The sequence below is a fragment of the Salvelinus fontinalis genome, chromosome 12 (assembly GCF_029448725.1).
Source record: "Salvelinus fontinalis isolate EN_2023a chromosome 12, ASM2944872v1, whole genome shotgun sequence".
NCBI classification, from domain to species: domain Eukaryota; kingdom Metazoa; phylum Chordata; class Actinopteri; order Salmoniformes; family Salmonidae; genus Salvelinus; species Salvelinus fontinalis.
In genome coordinates this window covers 23,987,005-24,001,930 of record NC_074676.1, presented here as the reverse complement: position 1 = coordinate 24,001,930, position 14,926 = coordinate 23,987,005, and the positions used below count along the sequence as shown (strand labels likewise).

The 14,926-nt window shown below is 45.7% G+C and overlaps 1 pseudogene; it reads right to left on the bottom strand.

Annotated features, from left to right (window-relative positions):
* Window positions 1-3,175: 3,175 nt before the first annotated feature.
* Window positions 3,176-10,063, bottom strand: LOC129867708 (4-galactosyl-N-acetylglucosaminide 3-alpha-L-fucosyltransferase 9-like; annotated as a pseudogene).
* Between the last annotated feature and the right edge of the window lie 4,863 nt (window positions 10,064-14,926).

The window sequence follows — 14,926 nt, the reverse complement described above, 5'->3', positions numbered from 1 at the left end:
TCAGGACCATCAAAGCAGTCATTTAGCAAACAGTGTTATTTAAATAGGTAGATTATCAGCATACCAGTAGCTGTGATCTGAAGTGTTGAGTGATTTACACAGGGATGTAGCGACATCTTGTGGACACATAGACGTCTTGCAACGCGTTTATAAAATAAAGTATTGTACATTTTTCACCTTTATGTTCGTTCACCTAAAATCTTTCCATTTCCCAACGGAATACAAAAAACGATACGTGTAATCGCTTACCAGCAGATTACAGACTACTTTTAAAAACCAGACGATTACTTGTTGGATTACGTTTAAATTCAGAAGGATGTTTGCACCTTTCTATATTCTCAATGACATTTAAATCAGCATTGAAAAGAGTTGACATTTTTCTGCCTGAATCTGACCTGAAGTCAGAGACCACTATGATAATGCGTTTGTTTGAACGATCGCGAGAAAATAGTATGAACAGGCTTTTATAGGCTACAGTCCAAGCTATGTCTTCCAATAGTGTGACTGTTGTCAGCATCCAAAGATGATACAATTTGAATAAACGCTTGGAGGACGAAAGCAGTGGTGTAGCCTACGGGCGTACAGATATCACTTATTATTGATATCTACCTAGAGCATTGATGTGAATCACACTGCTGCTCTCTTATTTAGCTATTAGCTTATTGCATATTATGGATAGTGGTTGTTGTGGATGGCTTCTCACAAATGTATACAGTACCAGTCAAAAATTTGGACACACCTACTCATTGCAGGGTTTTTCTTGATTTTTACTATTTTCTACATTGGAGAATAATAGTGAAGACATCACAACTATGAAATAACACATATTGAATCATGAAGTGACCAAAAAAGTGCTAAACAAATACAAATATATTTGAGATTTGAGATTTTTCAAAGTAGCCACCCTTTGCCTTGATGACAGCTTTGCACACTCTTGGTATCTCAACCACCTTCACCTGGAATGCTTTTCCAACAGTCTTGAAGGAGTTCCCACATATGTTGAACACTTGTTGGCTGGTTTTCCTTCACTCTGCGGTCCAACTCATCCCAAACCATCTCAATTGGGTTGAGGTCGGGTGATTGTGGAGGCCAGGTCATCTGATGCAGCACTCCATCACTCTCCTTCTTGGTCAAATAGCCCTTACACAGCCTGAAGGTGTGTTGGGTCATTGTCCTGTTGAAAAACAAATAATTGTCCCACTAAGCGCTAACCAGATAGGATGGCGTATCGCTGCAGAATGCTGTGGTAGCCATGCTGGTTAAGTGTGCCTTGAATTCTAAATAAATCCAAGACAGTGTCACCAGCAAAGCACCCCCACACAATTACACCTCCTCTTCCATGCTTCACGGTGGGAACAACACATGCCAAGATAATCCGTTCACTTACTCTGCGTCTCACAAAGACACAGCGTTTGGAACCAAAAATCTAAAATTTGAACTCAGACCAATGGACAGATTTCCACCGGTCTAATGTCCAATGCTTGTGTTTTTTGGCCCAACAAATCGCTTCTTCTTATTGGTGTCCTTTAGTAGTGGTTTCTTTGCAGCAATTCGACCATGAAGGCCTGATTAACGCAATCTCCTCTGAACAGCTGATGTTGAGATATGTCTGTTACTTGAACTCTGTGAATCATTTATTTGGGCTGAAATCTGCGAAAATATAGAAAATAATAAAAATAAAGAAAACCCCTGCAATGAGTAGGTGTGTCCTAAGTTTTGACTGGTACTGTATGTGTATTTTAACCCAATAATGGTTGATTTGAAGAAGTTTTAACTGCCTTTCATTCATTGTTTATGCAATCAGTGGACAGCCAGGGAAAAATGGCTCTTGCAATGGCTGCACAGTGCGGATCCAGGGCCTGATTAATGCACGGGCTTACAGGGTCTGAATCCCTGGGGCCCAAGCCCGTAGGGGGCCCTTGATGTAGAGTGTAGATAGCCTGCTTCCGCTCTTCTAATCATCAGATGGGGGGAGGAGAGGAGGTAGGGGGCCCACGTGGGTAACAAGGGGGAGGTTGCCCTCCTTTCCCACACCGCCCTTCGCCAGAGCGAGAGGCCACAGTTCATGGAGCAAAAAGATTTGCGTTTGAAACGACAGCGTCTGGGCACAGACCCAAGCGCTGGATCTGGGAGACCGAGGCAGGAAGATCCGGTTCACCGACAACCCCTGATCCCCCTCGGACACGGCCGACGCACCTGCAACATCCATCAATGGCCATCTATGTAAACTCTAACATTGATTTATCCTGCAATAGATGTTGTTCAATTGGTAATAGAAGTTGTGGTCTTCTTCTAATGCTGCTTAAAGGGAAAGTAATCCAAAAGTAACTGAAAGTAATCAGATTACGTTACTGAGTTAGGGTATTCCAAACATTATGTCACTGATTACAATTTTGGACAGGTAACTAGCAACCGTAACGGATTGCATTTAGAAAGTAACCTACCCAAACCTGCTCCCAACACATTCTCAACTTATTTCCACAATCAAACACATTTTAAATAAAGAAAGTTACATACATAAAATAAAAAAGTATACACAATAATGTTATTTCAATACAAAGCAAACCCACAATACTGCCCTACAAAGGCAAAGCAGTAGCTATGTAAAAAAGTAACTGCAAAATCTGACTTCAAAGTTTTTCTGTCTAGACAGAGAGCAATTTCGGGTACTTCATGATATATTCTGATTGACTTGCTTGTTCTTGTGTCAGGAAACTAAATTTCACATTAATCAGATAATATACCTGGCCATTACAACAGATGAAATATATTTGACGAATTTGTAGTTACTGCATTTTGCCTTTGTAGGGCAGAATAGCCTAACATTTCTAGGCAATCACCTTTGACCTAATATTGAGTTTCTTGGCTCTAGATATGTTTAACATAGACATTATGTCATATTACAATGTCCAAGCAAAATAAGCTCTAGTCTACTGCAGAATCAAGGGTTTCCACCACTATTTACATACGTCTGTTAGAAATTATTCATTCCAATTTAGCGCAGGCTTCACAGGCCGTAGCCTAAAGTGGATCAGGCAGATATCTGCTCATTTGCTGAAACAATTCATGCACCTAACCCTAGTACCATTTGGATCAGATTGGTTGTGACCTGGTATTGCTGTTTCTGATGGACAAATTGGCACGCTCTACAGGCATGGTTAATAGGAAAGATACATCAATTAACTTTGAAGAACTTCCTCCACCTGAACAACTTAGAGTATTCATCCTCACTCATGCTCTGTAGATACTGAGCCAACTTCTTCGGTTTGGAGAAAACATCCACATGGACAAGGCATCACCTGGGATGAACTTCTCATAAACCTGTCTGGGCGGTCCTAGGGCAACTTGCACAGAGCCCAACTTCATGGCATTGAACAGTTTCTCAGTCATATAGTCAGGATGTTCTCTCCTATTGTCAAATGACAAGTAGAACTTACAGCTGGCCACTGTGTTTGTGTATTCCTCATGACTCATTTGCTTGTTATTAAAGTGGGCTCCATATGTGTTGATAGTGATGAACTTGCTCAGGAGTTGGTCAAATTTGACCCTATAGTGGTTCTCGTTCCAGTTGCTTACAATCCAGCAGTTTGTAACCTTCTTCTGAATGGGTAGGTCTTCCTCAATCTCACTGTTCTTGAAGACTAATCTCTTGTACACTTTAATGTCAGCATTCCAACAGTAGTTCAACGTCATGTTGAAGGGTTTCCTCAGTCCAGATGTCTTACGTGTGTTCATTGGCGACTCAAAATTCATCAACACCCATTTGTGGAAGGTGGGCCTGGGGTTCTTGGGGCAGGTTGGATAAATCCTCTTCGATCTCTCTGTGGTTGGATGAGAACGGCGTCCCCTTGACTGTACAGCTCCCTGTCCACTGTCAGATGACAGCCTTCGATGTTGAACGTTTGACCTGCAGGATGTGAGGTCGAAGTGATATTTGAAGTGCCAGAACCAGACCAGTAGTATGGTGTCTTTGTCTTGTGACCTGGGTTGAACTGGAGAGAGATCTTTCGATGCCTCTGACTGTACCTTTGTATGGCATGGTGACAGCCCATGGTAGAACATAGTTAGGGCACAACCGAGCACAATGCCGATGAAGATATAATGATGTGCGTTGAGAGTTGGCTTCATCAGACATTGGAAAATAAAATAAGACATTGATGACTTTATAGATAATGTAAATATACAAACTAAGCCTTTCAGGGTTTCCTTCTGAGGAAATAAGGTCACTTCCATCTACAGTCTAATCAATTCGGACTTTTTGGACAAATTGGACTTGACTCTTATGGAGGAATTCCATGTCCAATTCAACAGTCGGGAATTTGAAGGGATTTGACCACAAACTCAAATTGCATTAAATCAAACCTTGCATTTAAAATCGCAGCACACTTCACAGTAAAAAAATGAAAGCGATAAAAAAACAAAAGGCAATAAAAGAGATTAATAACCGAACATAAAGGAAGTGCATATTCAACCAGCAGAATGAAAACTTAAGGATAGGCATAGCGGTCTAAAATATTTAAGGTTAGGCATAGTATCAGGTATGAAGGTAAGACCCAGATGCAGACAACGTCAAATTAACAATGGTTTAATAATCCAACAGGGGCAGGCAATAGACAGGTCAAGGCAGGCAGGGGTCAGTAAACCAGAGGTGGGGGAAAGGTACAGGACGGCAGGGAGGCTCAGGTAGAGTGGTCAGGCAGGCGGGCTCAGAGTCAGGACAGGCAAGGGTCAAAACCAGGAGGGCAAGAAATAGAGACACTGGGAAAGCTGGAGCTGAGACACAAAACGCTGGTTGACTTGACAAACAAGACGAACTGGCAACAGACAAACAGAGAACACAGGTATAAATACACAGGGGATAATGGGGAAGATGGGCGATACCTGGAAGGGGGTGGAGACAATCACAAAGACAGGTGAAACAGATCAGGATGTGTCACATAGGGGTCTAAATTATTTTATGGTTAGGTTTAGGGGTTGAAATTATTTTATGGTTAGGTTTAGGGGTTTAAATTATTTTATGGTTAGGTTTAGGAATGAGGGTTATTGTTCAGTTAGGTTAGGAAAAGGCATAAACATTTATATTGGCTTAGCGTACCGCTGTCCACCATTTATTTTCTGCCAGTTCAGTATACACTACCAAAACAAAAAGGATGACTTAAATACTGAAACAATAGGCCCAGTCCTCAATTGTGTCTCTTACCTGACAATGTATGTCATTTCCTAGCAATGGTGGTCAGAATTACAAGGCTCCGCTCATGTACTGTATCACCACAATGAGATGTGCTTGTTTTTAAGCTGATACAGCTGGTTCCACAATAAGGGCAGTTTGGTAACCAGCTAAACGCGGTGGGGCTGAGAAATGTAACCACTCTCAGGACCAGCCATGAAATCAAAATTATAGTTTTAACTATGTTTTGAAGCTGTGCAGTGTAATGATCAAATTATGTAATTATTTTTTTTTTTGCATTTGCATTGTTTACAAACAATAGTATAAAAAAAGCATATGTTTTCAGTTATGATGGTCTCAGCTCACGAGACATTTTACAAGTAATATTCTTGTAACAATTCCAGTGGTGGAATAAAAGAGTCAGGTGCAGAGAGCAGGAATATCCTTGACAAGTGGATGTTTATTTCCTTCTAGAAATAACATATAATACGGCGACGCCACACAAAACACAGGGCGCGTAAAGAATATTGTCCAAGAGAAAATGTACATATAAATCCAATCCTGAACACCACCAACACGTAACAGAAAAACAAGCCCGCACAAAAGACAGCGGGCAAACTGGGTTTAAATAACCCCTAACCTAAACACACAACAGGTGAAACAAATTAGACACACTCAAAGGAAAACAGAAAAGGGGATCGGTGGCAGCTAGTAGACCGGAGACGACGACCGCCGAGCGCCGCCCGAACGGGAAGAGGCACCATCCTCGGCGGGATTCGTAACAGTACCCCCCTCCCGACGCGCCGACTCCGGCCTCGAGGACGACCCTGAGGGCGAGGAGCAGGGCGCTCCGGATGGAGGCGGTGAAAATCCCTCAAGAGGGACGGATCCAAAATGTCCCCCACCGGTACCCAGCATCTCTCCTCCGGACCATACCCCTCCCAGTCCACGAGGTACTGCAGGCCCCTCACCCGGCGTCTTGAGTCCAGAATGGCTCGTATCCTATACGCCGGGGACCCCTCGATGTCAAGAGGGGGAGGAGGGACCTCCGGTACCTCACCTTCCTGCAGAGGACCAGCTACCACCGGCCTGAGGAGAAACACATGAAACGAGGGGTTAATACGATAATAAGATGGAAGTTGTAACCTATAACACACCTCGTTTATCCTCCTCAGGACTTTAAATGGCCCCACACACTGCGGCCCCAGCTTCCGGCAGGGCAGGCGGAGGGGTAGGTTTCGGGCCGAGAGCCAGACCCTGTCCCCTGGTGCGAACACAGGGGCCTCACTGCGGTGGCGGTCAGCGCTCCTCTTCTGCCGTTCACTGGCCTGCTTAAGAGAGTCCTGGACCGCTCGCCAGGTCTCTCTAGAGCGCTGTACCCACTCCTCCACCGCAGGAGCTTCAGTCTGGCTCTGATGCCACGGAGCCAGGACCGGCTGGTACCCCAGTACACACTCGAAGGGCGACATGTTCGTTGATGAGTGGCGGAGTGAGTTCTGGGCCAACTCCGCCCACGGGACGTACCTCGCCCATTCTCCTGGCCGGTCCTGGCAGTACGACCTCAGAAACCTACCCACCTCCTGGTTCACTCTTTCCACCTGCCCATTACTTTCAGGGTGATACCCAGAGGTGAGGCTGACCGAGACCCCCAGACGCTCCATAAACGCCCTCCATACCCTGGACGTGAACTGGGGACCTCGATCAGATACGATATCCTCCGGCACCCCGTAATGCCGGAAGACGTGGGTAAATAGAGCCTCCGCAGTCTGTAGGGCCGTAGGGAGACCAGGCAATGGGAGGAGACGACAGGACTTAGAGAACCGATCCACAACGACCAAAATAGTAGTGTTCCCCTGAGATGGAGGAAGATCCGTCAAAAAATCTACCGATAGATGAGACCATGGCCGTTGTGGAACCGGAAGGGGTTGTAACTTCCCCCTCGGTAGGTGCCTGGGAGCCTTACTCTGAGCGCATACCGAGCAGGAGGAGACATAGAGTCTCACGTCCTTAGCCAAGGTGGGCCACCAGTATTTCCCTCTAAGACCACGCACTGTCCTCTCCACCCCCGGATGACCCGAAGCAGGTAGTGTGTGAGCCCACCGAATCAATCGATCACGGACATCAAGCGGTACGTACCTACGGCCAGTCGGACACTGGGACGGCGCAGGTTCTACCCTCAACGCCCGCTCGATGTCCGCGTCCACCTCCCATACCACCGGAGCCACCAGACAAGAGGCGGGAAGGATGGGCCGGTCATCCGTGTCATAGAGACGAGACAGCGCGTCGGCCTTAGTGTTGAGGGAACCTGGTCGGTAAGAGATCGTAAATCTAAAACGAGTAAAGAACATGGCCCACCTCGCCTGACGCGGATTCAGTCTCCTCGCCTCTCGGATATACTCCAGATTGCGATGGTCAGTCCAGATGAGAAAAGGGTACTTAGCCCCCTCAAGCCAGTGTCTCCACACCTTCAGGGCTTTTACCATAGCTAGTAGCTCCCTGTCCCCCACATCATAGTTCCGCTCCGCCGGACCCAGCTTCTTAGAAAAGAAAGCACAGGGACGGAGCTTCGGTGGCGTACCCGAGCGCTGTGATAGCACGGCTCCAACACCAGCCTCGGACGCATCCACCTCCACCATGAACGCTAATGAAGGGTCCGGATGCGCCAACACGGGAGCCTCAGTAAACCGCGCCTTCAACTGGTTGAAAGCTCCCTCTGCCTCGGCTGACCACTGTAGACGCACCGGCCCTCCCTTTAGCAGTGAGGTAATGGGTGCCACCACCTGGCCAAAACCCCGGATAAACCTCCGGTAGTAATTGGCAAACCCTAAAAACCGCTGCACCTCCTTTACCGTGGTTGGAGTCGGCCAATTACGCACGGCGTTAACGCGATCACTCTCCATCACCACCCCTGAGGTGGAAATGCGATAACCCAGGAAGGAAACGGCTTGTTTGGAGAACACACATTTCTCAGCCTTGACGTATAGGTCATGCTCCAGCAGCCTCCCAAGGACCCTGCGCACCAGGGAAACATGCGCGGCGCGTGTAGCAGAATAGATCAAGATGTCATCAATATACACTACCACACCCTGCCCGTGCATGTCCCTGAGAATCTCATCTACAAAGGATTGGAAAACGGCTGGAGCATTCTTTAACCCATACGGCATGACGAGGTACTCATAGTGGCCTGATGTGGGACTAAACGCTGTTTTCCACTCGTCTCCTTCCCGAATACGCACCAGGTTATACGCACTCCTGAGATCCAGTTTTGTGAAGAAACGTGCTCCGTGGAATGATTCCACCGCCGTAGCGATGAGAGGTAGCGGATAACTAAATCCCACTGTGATTGAATTTAGACCTCGATAATCAATGCACGGACGCAGACCTCCCTCCTTCTTTCTCACAAAAAAAGAAACTCGAGGAGACGGGTGACATGGAGGGCCGAATGAACCCCTGTCTCAGAGCTTCCGTGACATATGTCTCCATAGCCAACGTCTCCTCCTGTGACAAGGGATACACATGACTCCTGGGAAGTGCAGCGTTCTCCTGGAGGTTTATCACGCAATCCCACCGTCGATGAGGTGGTAATTTGGTCGCTTTCTTCTTACTAAAAGCGATTGCCAAATCGGCATATTCTGGGGGAATGCGCACTCCACCGAGGTGGCACCGATGGAAACTCCCACACACCTACCTGAACACTCCTCTGACCACCCCTGAAGAGCTCCCTGTCTCCAGGAAATGAGGGGATTGTGAATGGCTAGCCAAGGAACCCCCAACACCACCGGAAACCCAGGTGAATCAATAAGGTAGAAACTAATCTGCTCCCTATGATTCCCCTGCGTTACCATGTCCAGCGGAATCGTGGCCTCCCTGATCAGCCCTGACCCTAGCGGTCGGCTATCTAAGGAGTGCACAGGGAAAGGAGGGTCTATCTGTACCAACGGAATACCCAACTTACGGGCTAGACCGCGATCCATAAAACTCCCAGCTGCGCCTGAGTCTACTAGCGCCTTATGCTGGAGAGAAGGGAAAAACGCAGGGAAAAAAATAACCAAAAACATGTGACCGATAGGAAGCTCTGGGTGAGTCTTGTGCCTACTCACCTGGGGTGACCGAGAAGTATTCCGCCTGCCATCTCTACTCCCAGAGGCGCCTCTCCAACACCGGTCTGAAGTGTGTCCTCTCCTGCCACAATAGGTGCAAGAGAAATCACCTCCTCTGGCCCACCTAGATGCAGCCCCTCCCAACTCCATCGGAGTTGGAGCGGGAGGGCTGGGAGGTGGAACTGACAGGACCCCCTCTGAACGCCCGCGGGCAGCTAGCAGGTTGTCCAGTCGTATAGACATGTCAATTAACTCATCGAGAGAGAGTGTAGTGTCTCGACAAGCTAGCTCCCGACGGACGTCCTCCCGAAGGCTACATCGATAATGGTCCATCAGGGCCCTGTCATTCCACCCCGCACCAGCAGCCAAGGTCCGGAACTCCAAAGCGAAGTCTTGCGCACTCCTCGTCTCCTGTCTGAGGTGGAACAGTCGCTCACCCACCGCTCAGCCCTCCTGAGGGTGGTCAAATACGGCCCGAAAGCGGCGGGTGAACTCTGGGTAGTGGTCTCGAACCGAGTCTGGGCCGTTCCAGACCGCATTTGCCCATTCCAGGGCTCTACCCATCAGACAGGAGATGAGGAGGCTAACACTCTCCTCTCCAGAGGGAGTCGGATGAACGGTGGCCAAGTAGAGCTCCAACTGGAGCAAAAACCCCTGGCACCCAGCCACCGCTCCGTCGTACTCCCTTGGGAGCGCGAGACGCAATGCGCCCGAACCAGATGCCGATGTTGATGGGGAAGGTTGCGCCGTCTGGGAAGGAGCTGGCGTAGATGTCGGGATACCACTCCTCTCCCATCGTTCCATCCTCTCCATCATCATGTCCATCGCCGACCCTATCCGATGGAGAACGGCGGTGTGATGAAGGACACGCTCCTCCATCGATGGAAGAGGGGTGGTTGCTGCTTCTGCTGACTCCATTATTTTTGGGTGCGGGCTTCTGTAACAATTCCAGTGGTGGAATAAAAGAGTCAGGTGCAGAGAGCAGGAATATCCTTGACAAGTGGATGTTTATTTCCTTCTAGAAATAACATATAATACGGCGACGCCACACAAAACACAGGGCGCGTAAAGAATATTGTCCAAGAGAAAATGTACATATAAATCCACTCCTGAACACCACCAACACGTAACAGAAAAACAAGCCCGCACAAAAGACAGCGGGCAAACTGGGTTTAAATAACCCCTAGCCTAAACACACAACAGGTGAAACAAATTAGACACACTCAAAGGAAAACAGAAAAGGGGATCGGTGGCAGCTAGTAGACCAGAGACGACGACCGCCGAGCGCCGCCCGAACGGGAAGAGGCACCATCCTCGGCGGGATTCGTAACAATTCTTCAAGAATGAATGCCTAAATCGCAATGCAACTTTATTAGCAACTGTAAAATAGGGGTTAAAGGCACAAGGCCAGCATTCAACATGATAGAGTAGACGTAGGTAATCCTACTTTACCTAATGTGTCCATAATCAGTCATTTCACTGATCCTATACGGCACAAGAGTCAAAGTCATTCCACAGAGGACCACGTGTCTGCAGGTTTTCGCTCCTCCCTTGTACTTGATTGATGAATTAAGGTCACTAATTAGTAAGGAACTCCTACACCTGGTTGTCCAGGGCTTAACTGAAAGGAAAAAAACTAAAACCTGTAGACAGTAGGCCCTCAATGGAATGAGTTTGACACCCCTGCTATACGGCATTAAAACACCCTACATCTCATCATATTGTAACGGAATTCTTCGTCCTCCTCTGACGAGGAGTAAGAAATGTCGGACCGAGATGCAGCGTGGTGAGTATCCATTTTAATATGAATACTTGAAACAAACAAAATAACGAATAAACGAACGAAGACGACACAGTCCCGTAAAGTGACAACACAAACACAGTAACAGGAACAATCACCCACAACCCACAATGACAAAACAGGCTACCTAAATATGGTTCCCAATCAGAGACAACGACTAACACCTGCCTCTGATTGAGAACCATATCAGGCCAAACACATAGAAACAGACAAACTAGACATACAACATAGAATGCCCACTCATATCACACCCTGACCAAACAAAACATAGAAACAAACAACGCAAACTAAGGTCAGGCCGTGACACATATTAATACACACAATCCATCAATATGGCAGTTGGAGCCATTCAAGTTCAGCAACGCATGGACATGTCCATACAAAGCCTCCCTGTTATGTTAGTGTTGCAACCCTACAGCAAACAGAAGTTGTCCAACAAGAAATGGTTATTTTCCATTTTGCCTTAATGAATACAACCCAGGCAAATACTAAGGTCCTGTTCACCAGGTCATGTCCATATCCTTAGGTATTAAGGGCGAGGGAAACATACCTGGTGCTGAATGGGGAGGAGAAAAACAACAAGGTGGGATGTCCCTTGCTCAACACTAGCCACGTCTCACTGAGATAAAGAGGAGAACAGGGAGAATGCAGTTATAGGAATAATATGTAGATAACTGCTCACTAATACACTGAGCTTTTCTATAGTTGTTAGGAGACAAAATAATGACAGTTGATTTCATTTCATGTGAGGCGTTTTTTTTTAATAAAGGAAGAGGATAGCCATGGCCTAATGATTTACTTCAGGTTCTTGGATTGGAGATTATGTTATGCAGAGCAGGTGAACCCAAGAGCAGACTCAGACGAGGAGACTGGGATAAGGTAACCAAGGTATTTATTGAAAAACAGGGGGACGATGGGGTGCAGGCCAGGGAGAGCTCGGGGGGGCTGCAGGGAGCCAGGTGCTGAGGCTGGAGTGAGGGGAGTTCTCAGAATGGTATGTGCTAGCTGGGATGGTTTAAAAAAACTCTCCTGGAAAAACACCTGGACATGGGGAGGATGAAGACCCTGTCAAACCGCAGAAACTTGTTCATTTGAATTATATTTGAATGAAGGACTAGTGGGGTTTCCTATGCACAGACACAGAGAAAACAACATGATTGGACAATAAAACTCACAGGGCTGAGCTTGCTTTATGCAGGTTTGCATCGTGTAGTCCTGCCCTATGCAACTGTAGGCCTAATAAAATTCCAGTTAATAATTTTGTATTAAAAAAGTCTAGGCAACCTAGTTATCCCAAATTTGAATATAAACCAAATTTGGTCCCACCCACTGGGCACAGATGTCAATTCAAAGTCTAGTTTCATTTACATTTAGTTGAGATTTCAACTAACGTAAATTCAACTTGAAATCAACAGAAAATGTCACCATGTCGTTGGATTTAGATTAAAAGTTGGGTGAAAAGAGGCCCAAGACATGTTAACCTCTCACCATTACAATTACATGGGAGGTTCAGAAACTGGGGGGTATGACATTATAAACAAACAGCAAATGCATCCAACAAGTTTGTGGAGTCACAACCTTGATGTAATCATTGTGTGCTAATAATATGGCACCAAATGTTTTGACATATTGTTTGGAACAATAATAATCTTCAAACATGTAACATTTCCAGAGTTTGGTCTCTGGTACTTTTGAAGATATTATTAAAGGTCATTAACCCATCACAGCTCCACCTTAAGGGTTGCACATTCAACAAATCACAAGCAGAGGGAGTTCCCTTTTAATACATTTTCCCATTCCCTGTGTTGGTGGTGCTTATAAAATGTATCATAGCTTAGCAGAGCCCACTCTGGAAATGTTACAGTTGAAGTCGGAAGTTCACATAAACTTACGTTGGAGTCATTAAAACTCGTTTCCAACCACTTCACAAATTTCTTGTAAACAAACTATAGTTTTGCCAAGTCGGTTAGGACATCTACTTTGTGCATTTTTCCAACAATTGTTTACAGACAGATTATTTCACTTATAATTCACTGTATCACAATTCCAGTGGGTCAGAAATGTACATACACTAAGTTGACTGGCCTTTAAACAGTTTGGAAATTATGTCATGGCTTTAGAGGCTTCTGATAGGCTAATTGACATCAATTGAGTAAATTGGAGGCGTACATGTGGATGTATTTCAAGTCCTACCTTCAAACTCAGTGCCTCTAGACATCATCGGAAAATCAAAAGAAATCACCCAAGACGTCAGAAAAAAAATTGTTGACCTCCACAAGTCTGGTTCATCCTTGGGAGTAATTTCCAAATGCCAGAAGGTACCACGTTCATCTGTACAAACAATAGTACGCAAGTATAAACACCATGGGACCACGCAGCCGTCATACCGCTCAGGAAGGAGACGCATTCTGTCTCCTAAAGAGGAACGATCTTTGGTGCGAAAAGTGCAAATCAATCCTTGAACAACAGCAAAGGACCTTGTGAAGATGCTGGAGGAAACAGGTACAAAAGTATCTACAGTGGGGAGAACAAGTATTTGATACACTGCCGATTTTGCAGGTTTTCCTACTTACAAAGCATGTAAAGGTCTGTAATTTTTATCATAGGTACACTTCAACTGTGAGAGACGGAATCTAAAACAAAAATCCAGAAAATCACATTGTATGATTTTTAAGTAATTAATTTGCATTTTATTGCATGACATAAGTATTTGATCACCTACCAACCAGTAAGAATTCCGGCTCTCACAGACCTGTTGGTTTTTCTTTAAGAAGCCCTCCTGTTCTCCACTCATTACCTGTATTAACTGCACCTGTTTGAACTCGTTACCTGTATAAAAGACACCTGTCCACACACTCAATCAAACAGACACCGACCTCTCCACAATGGCCAAGACCAGAGAGCTGTGTAAGGAAATCAGGGATAAAATTGTAGACTTGCACAAGGCTGGGATGGGCTACAGGACAATAGGAAAGCAGCTTGGTGAGAAGGCAACAACTGTTGGTGCAATTATTTGAAAATGGAAGAAGTTCAAGATGACAGTCAATCACCCTCAGTCTGGGGCTCCATGCAAGATCTCACCTCGTGGGTGTATCATCTCCAATAAACAGCTTCAACCAGCCTTTGAATTCAGGGTTTGATTCCCACTCCTTTCTGTATTATTGAGTGTAGTCGTGGCCAAAAGTTTTGAGAATGACACAAATATTAATTTCCACAAAGTTTGCTGCTTCAGTGTCTTTGGATATTTTTGTCAGATGTTACTATGGAATTGTCACACCCTGGCCTTAGTTATTTTGTTTTCATTATTATTTTAGTTAGGTCAGGGTGTGACATGGTGAATGTATGTGTTTTTGTAGTGTCTAGGGTGGTTGTAAGGTTAGGGGGTTTATTAGGGTAGTTGGGTTTATGTTTAGTATAGATGTCTAGCTGTGTCTATGGTTGCCTGAAGGGTTCTCAATCAGAGACAGATGTCATTAATTGTCTCTGATTGGGAGCCATATTTAAGGCAGCCATAGGCACTAGGTTTTTGTGGGTAATTGTCTGTGTCTATGTGTAGTGTTTGTGTCAGCACTATCTAGATTTATAGCTTCATGGTCGTCTGTTTGTTGTTTTGTTTCGTTTACCTTCTGATAATAAAGAGAAGATGTAATTTTCACGCGCTGCGCCTTGGTCCTCTCTCTCTCCTAAAGACGATCGTGACAGGAATACTGAAGTATAATTACAAGCATTTCATAAGTGTCAAAGGCTTTTATTGACAATTACATGAAGTTGATGCAAAGAGTCAATATTTGCAGTGTTGACCCTTCTTTTTCAAGACCTCAGCATGCCAGGGCGGATTGCAGTCAATTAACTTCTGGG